The sequence below is a fragment of the Salvelinus alpinus genome, chromosome 25 (genome assembly GCF_045679555.1).
Source record: "Salvelinus alpinus chromosome 25, SLU_Salpinus.1, whole genome shotgun sequence".
Taxonomy (NCBI): Eukaryota; Metazoa; Chordata; class Actinopteri; order Salmoniformes; family Salmonidae; genus Salvelinus; species Salvelinus alpinus.
In genome coordinates, this window is record NC_092110.1 from 33,207,629 (window position 1) to 33,222,986 (window position 15,358).

Below are 15,358 nucleotides of genomic sequence, written 5' to 3' on the forward strand. Positions count from 1 at the left end.
ACGTTAGGGTAGGTGGCAGAGCTGCTCTGGGTAGGTGGCAGAGCTGCTCTGGGTAGGTGGCAGAGCTTCTCTGGGTAGGTGGCAGAGCTGCTCTGGGTAGGTGGCAGAGCTGCCCTGTTATTGTTGCTTCCTCCTTCCTCCTGTTAATGGGCTGGTGTGGACCTGAACCCTGAACTGTACTGTGGTGGTTTCCACTCAGCTCCCCAAGCCGACAATAGGATTACCAGCCCTAGCCTGTTATAAAAATGTTACTGCCGTAAATAAGCCTCTTCTGGACAAATCCATCCAGGGGAACACTGAACTTTGACCGTGAGGCGCTTGCGACTATTTGCGTTGCTTTTTAACTGTCAATAAGCCAATATTATATTAACCAATATTACAGCTACAAGCCATTTTATAGAAGCTTCACATAATATGATTTACTTTTTTGTCAGGATATGCTTTGGGAAATTGCTACCAAAATCCAATTTCACAGATCTTACACATGTATTTACCATTAACAATTAATTGTAATGTTTTATTGTCATTAGCAGACGATCTTATCCAGAGCGACAGGAGCAGTTAGGGTTAAGTGCACATGACAGATTCTTCACCCAGTCAATACATATCTTGCAACCATCCAAAATACCATAGCATGTCAAGTTTAGGATAGTACATTGGCTTTAGTCTGAAATTAACTCTAAGTAAAAAGTAAAGAGAGTAGAAATTGCTTTGGTAGAAAGCATGCTGAGTGTTCTGGCGATCACCCTTACTGCCTGTGGGGTAAGCAGGCTCTAGCAGGTATCACCTAGTTAAAGTGATCATCCATGTTTGTGTGACAGTGGGATGAGAAAGCTCCAGGGGAGGCTCACTGTCCATCACAGAGGATGAGTGATCAGCTACATTCAGCACAGCATTCACCCATTCACCCACTGGATTCACCCACTGGATTAACCCATTCACCCACTGGATTCACCCACTGGATTCACCCATTCACCCACTGGATTCACCCACTGGATTCACCCATTCACCCACTGGATTCACCCACAGCATTCACCCATTCACCCACTGGATTCACCCACTGGATTCACCCATTCACCCACTGGATTCACCCACTGGATTCACCCATTCAAACACTGGATTCACCTCACTGGATTCACCCATTCACCCACTGGATTCACCCACTGGATTCACCCATTCAAACACTGGATTCACCTCACTGGATTTTCCCAAGCACCCACTAGATTCACCCATTCTCCTCACTGGATTCACCCACTGGATTCACCCATTCACCTCGCTGGATTCATCCATTCACATCACTGGATTCACCCATTCACCTCACAGGATTTACCCATTCACACACTGGATTCACCCATCACCTCACAGGATTCGCCCATACACCCACTGGATTCACCCATTCACCTCACTGGATTCGCCCACTGGATTCACCCATTCACCTCACTGGATTCACCCATGCACCCACAGGATTCACCTATACACCCATTCACCTAACTGGATTCACCCATTAACCCCACTGGATTCACCCATTCCCCTCTCCTTTGGGTTACATTATGAGATAGAGATGAGGTTCATACAGTAGTTAAGAGATTGTTTAAGGTTAGCTTTAGCATTAGGATTAAGGTGAAGGTTAAGGTTGAAACGGACATGTTGAAATATGTAGGAAGACATGAAATGTCATAATGCCCATGAAAACTGAAGAGTTCATCCTCTTTCAGCTCTATACCAGGAACAGTAATAATTATGTTGTACAATAGAAATAAAACAGACACAAAACGCACCTGGTTGACTTAGCTGTAATGTTGAGCACTTTGAGATGTTACACTGGAGAGCAATGAATCCTTCCATGTCCTGCTTGTCCTCCTAACGGGACAATGACTTAAATCATTGCCCAATTAGAGGGGTCTGCTTTATTTACGGCAGGGAGGAAGCATTACTCTGACCAGCTGTCAGAAGTGATTACTTTACCAGACTAAAGCCATTTTGTGAGGCTGCTGACACTATAATAAAGGAATGACTGACCACACTGCATATTAACCGCGTGTGTACGTGTGCACACACATTTTCTGTGTAGAGAAACAGAGTTGATCATAGGAACGTGACTATACAGTGAAATCAAAGAAAGGGAACGCTCTCTCATACTGATGCTCTGAAGCTGTTTCTTTCCCGATAAAGACCCTCTACTGCACTGCAAAAATAATACATGATCAGCTAAACATTAGCAGCTAAACATGGGAATGGATCCCAGGGAGAGATACTGTACCGTACCATACCAACATGGCTGGCATTGGTACTTTATCTTGTTTGTTGAAGTTAAGCCTATTTCTCTACCATTAACCTTCTGGATAAGATGACCACTGCACTACCTCTTTGCTGGTTGTTTGTGTTGGTAGATGCGGCCCCTAGGCTCCTCTGAGGTCTAATATTAGAGAGATGGACAGCGGCTTCTGTCGTAACTTTCCATTTTAAGACAATCCTCTCAGCTCCAATTAACAGGCTCCTCCAGTGAGGCCTGGCCACTATGCTGAACCAGCACTAGTGAAAGCCGTAAGGCGTCTTCTCATGCCACAGCCCAACTCATCTCCTAGTTCGGCCAGACATTGGATATTCTCACCAGTAATCTTTGATGCTGCTCGTAGTAGTTTCGCTCAATGTCTCATTTATCAAATGAGGCAGCTGTTCAGCCACCATTGACACCATCCATTTTAACGGTTTGTTGACTTACCGACTTTCCTTGAAATCCTTGTGGTAGAACACCTTTCAAGTATTATTTGAAAAGAAACCTTTAAAAAGAAGCCTTTAAAGTGCTTTGATGTGATGGGGCTATTTTGCTTCCATTGGTCCTGGGGCCCTTGTTAAGGTAAACGGCATCATGAACTTCACCCATTACCAGGACATTTTAGACAAAAACTGGATGTCTTTGCCAGGGGACGGAAACTTGGCCACAAGTGGATCTTCCAGCAAGACTATAACCCCAAGCACACATCAAAATTCACCACAAAATCAAAAATTTTCCACCCCATTCTCCGGATCTGAAACCCATTGAAAACTGAAAACAGTGGTTTGAATTGAAGAGGGCAGATGAATGATATCAAGGATCTGTAAGGATTCTGTTTGGAGGAGCGGTCTAACATTTTAGATTAAGGCTCTGTGCCATTACCCTCGCAAGGTAAGGAATTGAAAGATATTGAAAACAGTGGAGTCAATAATGTTGACCCATTCTTTTTGAGATTTGTTTTCATTACTTGTTACACAAAATATCTTTCTCTGAGAAATTGTATGCGTATAAAATAATATAATTTCCCAATTTTTTGAGCGTACAATATAACTCAGTATTTGAATTATTTATTTTATACAGTCATTTTTGCTCATCTTTATCAAGGGTGTCAATCATTTTGGACCCCATAATACATTGATGTACATTTGTACATAGACACAATATAGTCTTCTATAAGTACTTTTTGAAAAGAAGCCTTTCAAGTACTTTTTGTAGGCAATGTTCTATATATTTTAGGACTTGTCTGCCTAGTGTTTTGCTAGGCAGACAAGGGTATTGGTTGACAGTAGATAAGTCTATCTCCTTAAAGATTTTAAATAGCATGATTTTATTTGAAGCCATTTCAATATGTCTATCATAGAGAAATTATTATTTTTATGTTAATTGTTACAATAATCTAGGCCTACTTGCAACTGCCCCTTATTCTACATTCTGCAGTCATTACAGTGAAGCATTCCACTACTCATTGCACTGGAGCCATTGATGATGGTCAGCGCTAAGGTGTGCCCAGTGGCCACCAGAGGGCATAGTGTCAGTGTACGCTACAGTCTTTATAGTGGTCAGTGTGTACAGTAAACCTAGAGTTGTAGACGTTAATGGTGAACTAAGTTCCCTAGTTGCCAATACATCAGATATGGAGGATAAACAAATAAATCACAGAAATAAACCTTTTATAGTTTCTGATCCCTTACTTTTGAAATTGTGAAAAACCCATGACCCATACTGTATATGATTATTATTCTCTGAGTGTAACGACTGCTTGTGTAAAGCTGCATTGTTTCACGCTGCAGGTTCAAAAGACAATGATTCCCCCAATTGACCCACTGACTGCTTCCGACTCAGTCGATGAAACCTTTGAAGTTGATAAAGTCTTTGATCACATCAACACTAATAAAACATGAGAATTCACCATTAGGATCTTAATTAGGCACGCAAAAAATTCAGACTCTAGCCACCCAAATCATAGACTGTTCTCTCTGCTACCGCACTGCAAGCAGTACCCAGAGCGCCAAGTCTAGGCCCATAAGGGTCCTTAACAGTTTCTACCCCCCATGCCATAAGATTGCTGAACAATGAAGGAAATGTCTACCCGGACTATTTGCATTGAAAGGCCTCTTTAGTGTCCTAAATTTTCATAACTGTGACCTTAATTGCCTGCCGTCTGTAAGCTGTTAGTGTCTTAACGACCGTTCCACAGGTGCATGTTCATTAATTGTTTATGGTTCACTGAACAAGCATGGGAACAGTGTTTAAACCCTTACAATGAATATCTATGAAGTTATTTGGATTTTTATGAATTATCTTTGAAAGACAGGGTCCTGAAAAGGGAACGTTTCTTTTTTTTTATGAGTTTCTACAGTACCAGTCAAAAGTTTGGACACATCTACTCATTCAATAGTTTTTCTTTATTTTTACAATATTCTACATTCTAGAATAATAGTGATGACATCAACACTATGAAATAACACATATGGAATCATGTAGTAACCAAAAAAGTGTTAAACAAATCAAAATATATTATATATTTGAGATTCTTCAAATAGCCACCCTTTGCCTTGATGACAGCTTTGCACACTATTTTGTTCAAACAGCTTCATGAGGTAGTCACCTGGAATACATTTTATAAGATAGCCCTATTTGGTATAAGACCAAGTCCATATTATGGCAAGAACAGCTCAAATAATCAAATAGAAACAACAGTCCATCATTACTTTAAGACATGAAGGTCAGTCAATCCAGAAAATGTCAAGAACTTTGAAAGTTTCTTCAAGTGCAGTCGCAAAAACCATTAAGCGCTATGATGAAACTGGCTCTCATGAGGACTGTCACAGGAATGGAAGACCAAGAGTTACCTCTGCTGCAGAGGATAAGTTCATTAGAGTTACCAGCCTCAGAAATTGCAGCCCAAATAAATGCTTCACAGAGTTCAAGTAACAGACACATCTCAACATAAACTGTTCAGAGACTGTGTGAATCAGGCCTTCATGGTCAAATTGCTGTAAAGAAACCACCACTAAAGGACACCAATAAGAAACACAAGCAATGGACATTAGACCGGTGGAAATGTGTCCTTTGGTCTGGAGTCCAAATTTGAGATTTTTGGTTCCAACCGCCGTGTCTTTGTGAATGGATGATTTCTGCATGTGTATTTCCAACTGTAAAGCATGGAGGAGGAGGCGTTATCGTGTGTTGGTGCTTTGCTGGTGACACTGTCAGTGATTTATTTAGAATTCAAGGCACACATAACCAGCATGGCTACCACAACATTATGCAGCGATATGCCATCCCATCTGGTTTGGACTTAGTGGGACTGTCATTTGTTTTTCAACAGAACAATGACCCAACACACCTCCAGGCTATGTAAGGGCTATTTTACCAAGAAGGAGAGTGATGGAGTGCTGCATCAGATGACCTGGCCTCCACAATCCCCCGATCTCAACCAAATTAAGATGGTTTGGGATGAGTCGGACCGCAGAGTGAAGAAAAAGCAGCCAACAAGTGCTCAGCATATGTGGGAACTCCTTCAAGACTGTTGGAAAAGCATTCCAAGTGAAGCTGGTTGAGAGAATGCCAAGAGTGTGCAAAGCTGTCATCAAGGCAAAGGGTGGCTACTTTGAAGAATCTCAAATATGAAATATATTTTGCTTTGTTTAACACTTTTTTGGTTACTACATGATTCCACACGTGTTATTTCATAGTTTTGATGTCTTCAAGAAAAACCTTTGAATGAGTAGGTGTTTTGACCGGTTGTGTATATATATTTTTTTGGGGGGGGCTTGCCTGTTTTGCATGTTATTTTGACATTAATACATGTCACATATCAGTTTGCAAACAATGTAAAAAATAATATATGTTTTTGAGTTAATAAAGCCTTACACAAACATGGTCTCTTTTTTGTTTTTTTGAGTAAGGCAGTTCCAAAATGCAGGTGTTTCAGCCTAGCTCAGTGCTTTCTGTGGTGGTGGGGCAAGCCAGTAAAAAAATACGGAGAGTTGCGCCGTGAGTTTGCTCAGTGTTCTGTTATTCATGGGGATTTACATCACTGCCAAGTGTAAGAGCAGACCTTGAAAATTCTAGCCCTTCGGCTGCTACCATAGAAGTGCCCATCCAAGAAGGCTCAAGGTCATTGGCCACAGATAAAATGATTTCAAGTCACGTTATATGTACAGTAGCTTTGATTGGACTGATCATGTCAACATCATACTTTCACATTCTTAGCTAGCAGTCATCATCATGAATAAAGTCGACCATCTGCGGCCAAATCCTTTTTAATCCTTGTTGTATGAAGATAAATAATGAAGAGAAATTATAGTTAAAACATATCGGTGCTCATCGGGCATTGGACATAAACATTACAAAACAAGTTGGAAATTACATTTTCAACGAGTGGTTTTGCAGGAATCAGTGACAGTGGCTGTGTGGTCCCAAATCTGGGATTAAGGGGCTCTTTCCAAATTTGAAATGATAAACATTCAACATTGGCCACGCTGTCAATGAAGCATGATTTGTGCCACACTCAAAACAACTGTTAACTTGGAGGACCGCCTCGCCACCTTCCTGTTCAAGTGAGCCGAACACAACAATGTGAGTCCAAAAATGTATTGTATGCTGCTTCATAAATGATGTAATATGCCAGGGAGATATGTATACTGTAGCTAAGAAAGTAATACTAAGTGTATGTTGTGTAGTAAGATGTTTACCCATCTTATTTTCGCCTACTGTTCTAACTGTTCTAGCTTTCATTGTCTGCTTATATGCCCCCTTTATTTACCTATGGTTCTGACTTGGTGTACAGGGAGAGCACTGCAAGAACGGCCCATGTTCTGAATTCTGTCGCTAATTAAATAGTTATATTGACTAACGTTACGTCCGTCCTAGCTCGCTCATTGTCTTAATTGAAATTCCAGATTGCCTCTTATCTGCTTGTCGTCCCCTTATGCCATAGTTTGTTCATCTCAATTGTCATTAGAAACCACATTTGTTTAAGCAAGTCAGCTTAATCAGCTATGTTTTTTCTAAAGGTAGTAAATAAGGCTGAATGAACTGTTTCACTGCCAGACAAGGCTCCGCTGATAGCCAGGTGTAGCAGTGGTAAGGTGTTGGGACTGCTGTTGGGACTCTGCTGTTGAACCAGCTTTATGTAGGCCCTAACAGTTTGTGGGCACCGTTTGTCACCGTTATAGTGCAATGATTGTATTGTTTAGTGTTGTGTTGTGTAGTGGCTTTGCTGGTATGCATTCCACTTCTTTTCTTTTTGCCCCACCAAGATTTACAGGCTAAAATCGGCACTCTATGTACTAATTTACATCAATGTATTATGGGGTCCAAAATTATTGACACCCTTGATAAAGATGAGCAAAAATGACTGTATAAAATAAATAATTCAAAGTTCAATTCAAGTTATATTGTATGCTCAAAAAAATTGGGAAATTATATTATTTTATACGAATACAATTCCTCAGAGAAAAATATTTTGTTTAACAAGTAATGAAAACAAATTTCCAAAATGATTGACTCCACTGTTTTCAATACCTTTCAATGGCTTACCTTGCGAGGGTAATGGCACTGAGCCTTAATCTAAAATGTTGGAGAACATATTGGGAAGGATCTTAGACCACTCCTCCATACAGAATCCATTCAATTGCACTTATGTGCTTCAATTCAAACCACTGTTTTCAGTTTTCATTGGGTTTCAGATCGGGCAAAATGTTGATTTTGTGATAACTGTTGATGTGTGCTTGAGGTTATTGTCTTGCTGGAAGATCCACTTGAGGCCAAGTTTCAGTTCTCCTGGCAGAGGCATCCAGGTTTTTGGAAATTGCTGCCAAAGGTGCTTCAACAAAGTACTGAGTGAAGGGTCTGAGTACTTATATTTCCGGGGTTTTTTTTATACATTTGAAAAAAATTCTAAAAAACAGTTTTTGCTTTGTCATTATGAGGTATTGTGTTTAGATTGATGAGGGGGGAAAAACTATTTAATCCATTTTAGTATAAGGCTATAATGTAACAAAATGTGGAAAAAGTCAAGGGGTCGGAATACTTTCCGAATGCACTGTATATTGACAGATTATACACAGCCTAACTATAAAACATGGCATAGCATCCACATTGGAGGAAAGTTTATAGTTCTAGAGGAGGCCTATATCTGTCAATCAACTGATGTCCCAAAGGAGCTCATTAGCTCAGCCAGGGAAACGCAAACAGTAGCCTATAATCGGTTTTCACACCTTTAATTATGTGACAATGGATAGGCTAATAGAATGTATTGGAATATATTCAAATAACAAGTGGCCTATTGCAACCATTGATGGCACTAGATTATTGCCAGCTGATGTCTCGTTAAACCATCAATATGTTCTAAATTCACACGCACAGCTGATCTCAATTGCAACCATTATTGGTCACCTCATTACCTCATTTTCCGCCTTCTGGTTGCTATTATCATCAGATCAACTTAGTCCTTTTTGAACAGACTAAGGACGATTTATCTATTTGACAAGCATACCATACAATTGAATAAAAGTATTTCCTGGCTTGCCACAGCAAATCTACTGTGGCAATTTACCCGACACTTTGTATGAATAGAAACTAATGTTGGTGTAGCCTACTGTTATTATTTTATTTGTTTTCCTATTTATGTTATCCATCAAATACAACTGTATTTCAAATAAAAGTGTCTGGTATGGTCATTTATCAAGATCGGGGGTAAAATATCCCTGCACTGTCCATATTTGAAATGGGTAACTAAGTCAAGTCAATTAGGGGGTTTGAGTTATTTTTGCCAGAAGGGTGACCTGGTAGACCTATATGTGCGTGCTGAAAGCAGCAGTCCTAACCACTAGACCACCCCAGACCACAATTGAACAACATTTTGAGAGTTGATTCATAATCTTAGGTTCGCTAGAAACCTTAAGATGTCCTCTTTTTCAATAATATATACTGTAGATCTCAGAAATCATGGGCTGAGTCACTCTTTTTCAATAATATATACTGTAGATCTCAGAAATCATGGGCTGAGTCACTCTTTTTCAATAATATATACTGTAGATCTCAGAAATCATGGGCTGAGTCACTCTTTTTCAATAATATATACTGTAGATCTCAGAAATCATGGGCTGAGTCCCTCTTTTTCAATAATATATACTGTAGATCTCAGAAATCATGGGCTGAGTCCCTCTTTTTCAATAATATATACTGTAGATCTCAGAAATCATGGGCTGAGTCACTCTTTTTCAATAATATATACTGTAGATCTCAGAAATCATGGGCTGAGTCACTCTTTTTCAATAATATATACTGTAGATCTCAGAAATCATGGGCTGAGTCACTCTTTTTCAATAATATATACTGTAGATCTCAGAAATCATGGGCTGAGTCACTCTTTTTCAATAATATATACTGTAGATCTCAGAAATCATGGGCTGAGTCACTCTTTTTCAATAATATATACTGTAGATCTCAGAAATCATGGGCTGAGTCACTCTTTTTCAATAATATATACTGTAGATCTCAGAAATCATGGGCTGAGTCACTCTTTTTCAATAATATATACTGTAGATCTCAGAAATCATGGGCTGAGTCACTCTTTTTCAATAATATATACTGTAGATCTCAGAAATCATGGGCTGAGTCACTCTTTTTCAATAATATATACTGTAGATCTCAGAAATCATGGGCTGAGTCACTCTTTTTCATGCTCCATTGCAGTCCATTCCATATGCTACCTCACTTTTCTCAATTTCATCTGGTCTTCACATCTGATTTTATAGGCCTTTGTGTGCAATTCGTTTTGATAGGCTACAGTAGGCTAAAGTTCCATATAGGATATATCCATATCCTGTATATTTATTTATTTAATTTTTTATTTCACCTTTATTTAACCAGGTAGGCCAGTTGAGAACAAGTTCTCATTTACAACTGTGACCTGGCCAAGATAAAGCAAAGCAGTGTGACAAAAACAGCAACACAGAGTTACACATAAACAAACGTACAGTCAATAACACAATAGAGAAATCTATGTACAGTGTGTGCAAATGTAGAAGAGTAGGGAGGGTAAGGCAATAAATGGGCCAAAGAGGCGAAATAGTTACAATTTAGCATTACAACTGGAGTGATAGATGTGCAGATGATGATGTGCAAGTAGAGATACTGGGGTGCAACAGAGCAAGAGGGTAAGTAATAATATGGGGATGAGGTAGTTGGGTGTGCTATTTACAGATTGGCTGTGTACAAGTACAGTGATCGGTAATCTACTCTGACAGTTAATGCTTACAGTTAGAGAGGGAGATATAAGACTCCAGCTTCAGTGATTTTTGCAATTCGTTCCAGTCATTAGCAGCAGAGAACTGGAAGGAAAAGCGGCCAAAGTAAGTGTTGGCTTTGGGGATGACCAGTGAAAATACTTGCTGGAGCGCGTGCTACGGGTGGGTGTTGCTATGGTGACCAGTGAGCTGAGATAAGGCGGGGCTTTACCAAGCAAAGACTTATAGATGACCTGGAGCCAGTGGGTTTGGTGACGAATATGTAGTGAGGGCCAGCCAACGAGAGCATACAGGTCGCAGTGGTGGGTAGTATATGGGGCTTTGGTGACAAAACGGATGGCGCTGTGATAGACTACATCCAGTTTGCTGAGTAGAGTGTTGGAGGCTATTTTGTAAATGACATCGCCAAAGTCAAGGATCAGTAGGATAGTCCATTTTACTAGGGTTTTACGAGGTGTAGCCTAATGTACGGCTGCAATTCTGATAGACTTGACACTTGTATGTCTAGTAGAGACCAATATCTATCTTGTGTTATTAAGGTTGTTGATGTGTGTGGATGCATTTCAGATACATTTATGGACATTTGAATGTTGCAGTAATAGGATCTATAGGCCTACATTAGCAGTAGGAAATGTATTCATATTTTGTCTGGTGCTTTAGCGATTGAGCGAGATAAATAGGGAGGATGATTTTGATAGCTGGCACTGGTCCGAATGTCTCGACTGCCCCTGCATGGAGAGAAAGAGTACTGCAGGTTTTCAGTAAACTTATTTCAATCGTGATTTTGTGATGCGTAGGAAAATGTTATGTGATCAAATTAAGATTCCGGCATCTGTATGTGAACATTAGCAGCTATTACTTGTCGGACATGTTGCTTTGGTTTGGTAAACAAAAAGAGTCTCTTTTGCAGTACTGGGTCTAGCCTACTTCCTGAAAAAGACTACAAATTATTGGTGTTGATTGGCTGTCATAATGCCGACGCTCTCGTCTGCATCCTCGTCCATGATATAAAGAGTTCACTCAACAACTCATTCTGATTTTTTAATTGGAATGAGGCAGAAGACAATTATTTTTAGAGTGTTAAAACCCATGAGAAAAATTAAGTTATGTTTGGCTCAATAACAGTTATGCGGGGAGTCTCAGAAATTGTATATACCATCACAATTACACAGAAATTATGCTTAGCAATTTTACCATACTTTAATCTCCACATATGGGACTGAATCATATCAAAATGGCAGTGAGAATTGCACATTAAATATCTCTATGAGTATATGGCTAGTAAAGGATAGACAAGTTAGTGTGTGAAAAAGTCATGGCTGTGCTCAAGGTTGATATTCAGTGATGATGTTTAACTTTCCAACCTGGCTGGTAAGCAAAGGTAATCTAAAAGGTAGAGAAGTGCCGTATTTCTGAGACGGGTGAATGTGGCACTGGTAACCCAGCAGAAATGGAGGCCATTTATCATGTTCCCCACAGGCAGGACTAATTTACCCAGCAGGCAGGGGGAGGCAGACGCCAGACAGCTGACAGCCCATCAGGGCCATGGTTTTGGTTCTCTCCCAGAAGACAGAGATGCTCCGAGGCACTGAGGCTCGACGGCTTCAGACCAGCTTCAACCCACAGGGGAGCAGTACATAGCCTGAGAGAGGCATAAGGAGCACAGCTAACTGCTCTACTGTGTATCAGTACAGTATGGCTGTTGGCTACATGGCTGCATCAGTATAGACAACACTCTTAGCCATGCTCTTATAGCTAACTGCTCTACTGTGTATCAGTACAGTATGGCTGTTGGCTACATGGCTGCATCAGTATAGACAACACTCTTAGCCATGCTCTTATAGAAGTGGGATGCTTTCATTATCGTTTAGCCTTCCTTCATCTCTCACAAGGTGCTGTTAAAGTTACATTTATTGTATTCAATGGGTTTCACTCTGGGTAGGAGAGATGTTCAGGGTTGCTTGAGAGACATTCAGGGACCTGTTAGTGTTACACCCCTGAAAAAGGGTAGAAAGAATCACGATAGTGATACGGAATGTTTACTCATTGAACGTTTAGTGCAATCATTGTACATAAATAACACATTTTACAGAACAACAGATCTACAGGAACGATAGGTTTTGTAGGGTACAAGGCTTATTCAAATCATAACAGTATACACTGTACATCACTGAAACAAATACTGTTTTCAATATAACTGTCAAACAAAGCTTTAACTCAGTAAACCATAACACAATTCATCAACAGGCAACAAAGTGTTTGAAAAACAACCACACAAATAACGCCGCAAAACATCTTACCAACAGCGCACACGTTCATTCACAATCGACATAAAATGGCAGCTACCTAGCAGTACGAAGCTAGCTGCAACCGAGCACGGCTCACATTACTCTCTGCAAACCCAACCAACTTCCTCAACATGTTACTAAACAAACCTTAAACACTCTTGACATGTTATCAAGTTATTACATTTAAATTACTCTTTTTAATCATCAATAATGTACCTGAAAAAGGGTAGAAAGAATCACGATAGTGATACGGAATGTTTACTCATTGAACGTTTAGTGCAATGAGAAAAAGACCGCGAATTCTCCGTGAACTTGAGTGGAGACCAGAGCAATCGATCTCAGGCTCATAGATTAAGAGCATTTAGTAGATCACAGATTAGCACTTTTATCCACGACAACATAAAGTAATCAACATAACGTTTACACATTCCTCTCACAATTCGTACCCTTTGTATGCTTGACGGATTTTAACAGAATTATATAAATGTTATCAATCTATCAACTAATACTGACTGCATGATCTTCTTAACCTTAGATGTTTTAAGATCCTCACATACTATGAATTTACTAATACTTTTTAATGTATAACAGGCTATTAGTATTTCCTTTAACCTGTCACACTAGCTAGCTCCCTGAAGCATGACCTTGAATGGGGGACAGTCGACGGAAATGGCATAATTTCTTAACCCTGAACTGAGCTAGCTAGTGGAAGTAATCTGGCCAATTGCCACTTAAAATTGTGAGTGTAGCCCGCGTTTTTTGGGGGGGGTGAGCCCCGAGGACGGCATATATCCACGTCCTCGGGACCTTTTTAAGCATCCGAAAACGACATGTGTTTCTAGTGACCAGCCTGGTGTGTGTGTGTGTGTGTGTGTGTGTGTGTGTGTGTGCGTGCGTGCGTGTGTGTGTGTGTGTGTGTGTGTGTGTGTGTGTGTGTGTGTGTGTGTGTGTGTGTGTGTGTGTGTGCGTGTGGGGTTGGGGGGGCGCATATTAAGAGCTTGTCTGATGGAATGGGGACAGGAGAGTGGCAGCGTGACAGCAGAGAGTTGTAGCTTATCAAGCCATCGTACACTCAGCACACATCAGATGAAATATACTTTTTTCATCATGCTCAAATTGTGCCCAACAACTGCAATAATTTCTGCTATTTATCTAAACTGTAATGTCTTGACAATAACAGATACTTAATTTTGTGTCAAGTCAGTCGTGAACACATTTTTGGAGGAACTCCGGCTGATTGGCGAAGACTAGGCTAGACTTTTGATTAAGTGTCACAAAGCATAACTGCACACGTCCATTATTGAAGCTGGAGTTGCAAGGAATCAGTTTACAACTGAACATTTATTAAAAAACCGACAAGTTAAATTTCTTGCTGTTACTGACGGCCTTGAACTCATTAATCAACACTGCGTAGCCTTCATCTTCAATGAAATATGTTAGTGCACTTATCTTCACATAAAGTATGAACATTTTCTACACACTATGTTAGCTTGAATGAATGCAAGCAGCACTTGAGCGCTACACTCAGGGTAAGTTATAACCCACAAGGATTCCTTTTAAATGTTCTGATGTTTCAACAAAACACCAATTTATCCAAATACCAGTTGGAAGATATCAAACAGTTGTGTAACCTTGTTTATTGAAACAGATCCCCATTTGTATCTTAAAAGGGTAAAATTACTTTTTGTCTGTCGATAATTCTTCTCTAATAGCTTCCGTGACATTTGTGCTATTATCACAATGAGAGCATTCCTGGTTTAATACGTTTCTTGGGGTTGATATCAAAAGGTTAATGGAGAATATGTGAATCATCAGCGATGTGGAGAAAACCCTAATTTAAATTCCTCAATGCTCTTATTGATCCAAAATGTCATCATGGTCCAAGATTTGTTTGTCCTCTCTGGGGTGTTTTCATTCTCATGCAGTGCAGGATGATATTCAAATGATATAAAAATGTTGCAAGGTACATACAATCATCAGCTAACAGAGAATTACCCTTAATCACCTCGTTCAATGTCATATTGGGCTTTGTAAATGTTTACTCATTCAACGTGGCATCTATCGTACAAGAATTTCTGCTTATACAGCCATTATTTCCTGTCCTACAACAGTATCTTTCAATCCTGAGGACCTACAGAGACTTTGTTGTAGCCCAGGACTAACACACCTGATTAACTAATTATCTAGCCCTTGATTGGTTGAATGAAGTTTGTTAGTTCCAGGTTAAAACAGAAGCATCCCTTTTGGTCCCGAAGATCATGATTCAAAGAACACTGTCCTGAACAACCAAACTTTAAAAAAAAATGTATTTAACCTTTATTTAACTAGGCAAGTCAGTTAAGAACAAATTCTTATTTACAATGACGGCCTACCCCGGATGATGCTGGGCCAATTGTGTGCCGCCCTATGGGACTCCCAATCACAGCCAATGCAGCCTGGATTTGAACCAGGGACTGCAGTGACGCCTCTTTACTGCAAAAACAATATCCATTCACAGTGCGTCTCACATACCATGCCATAGGAGCATGATACTG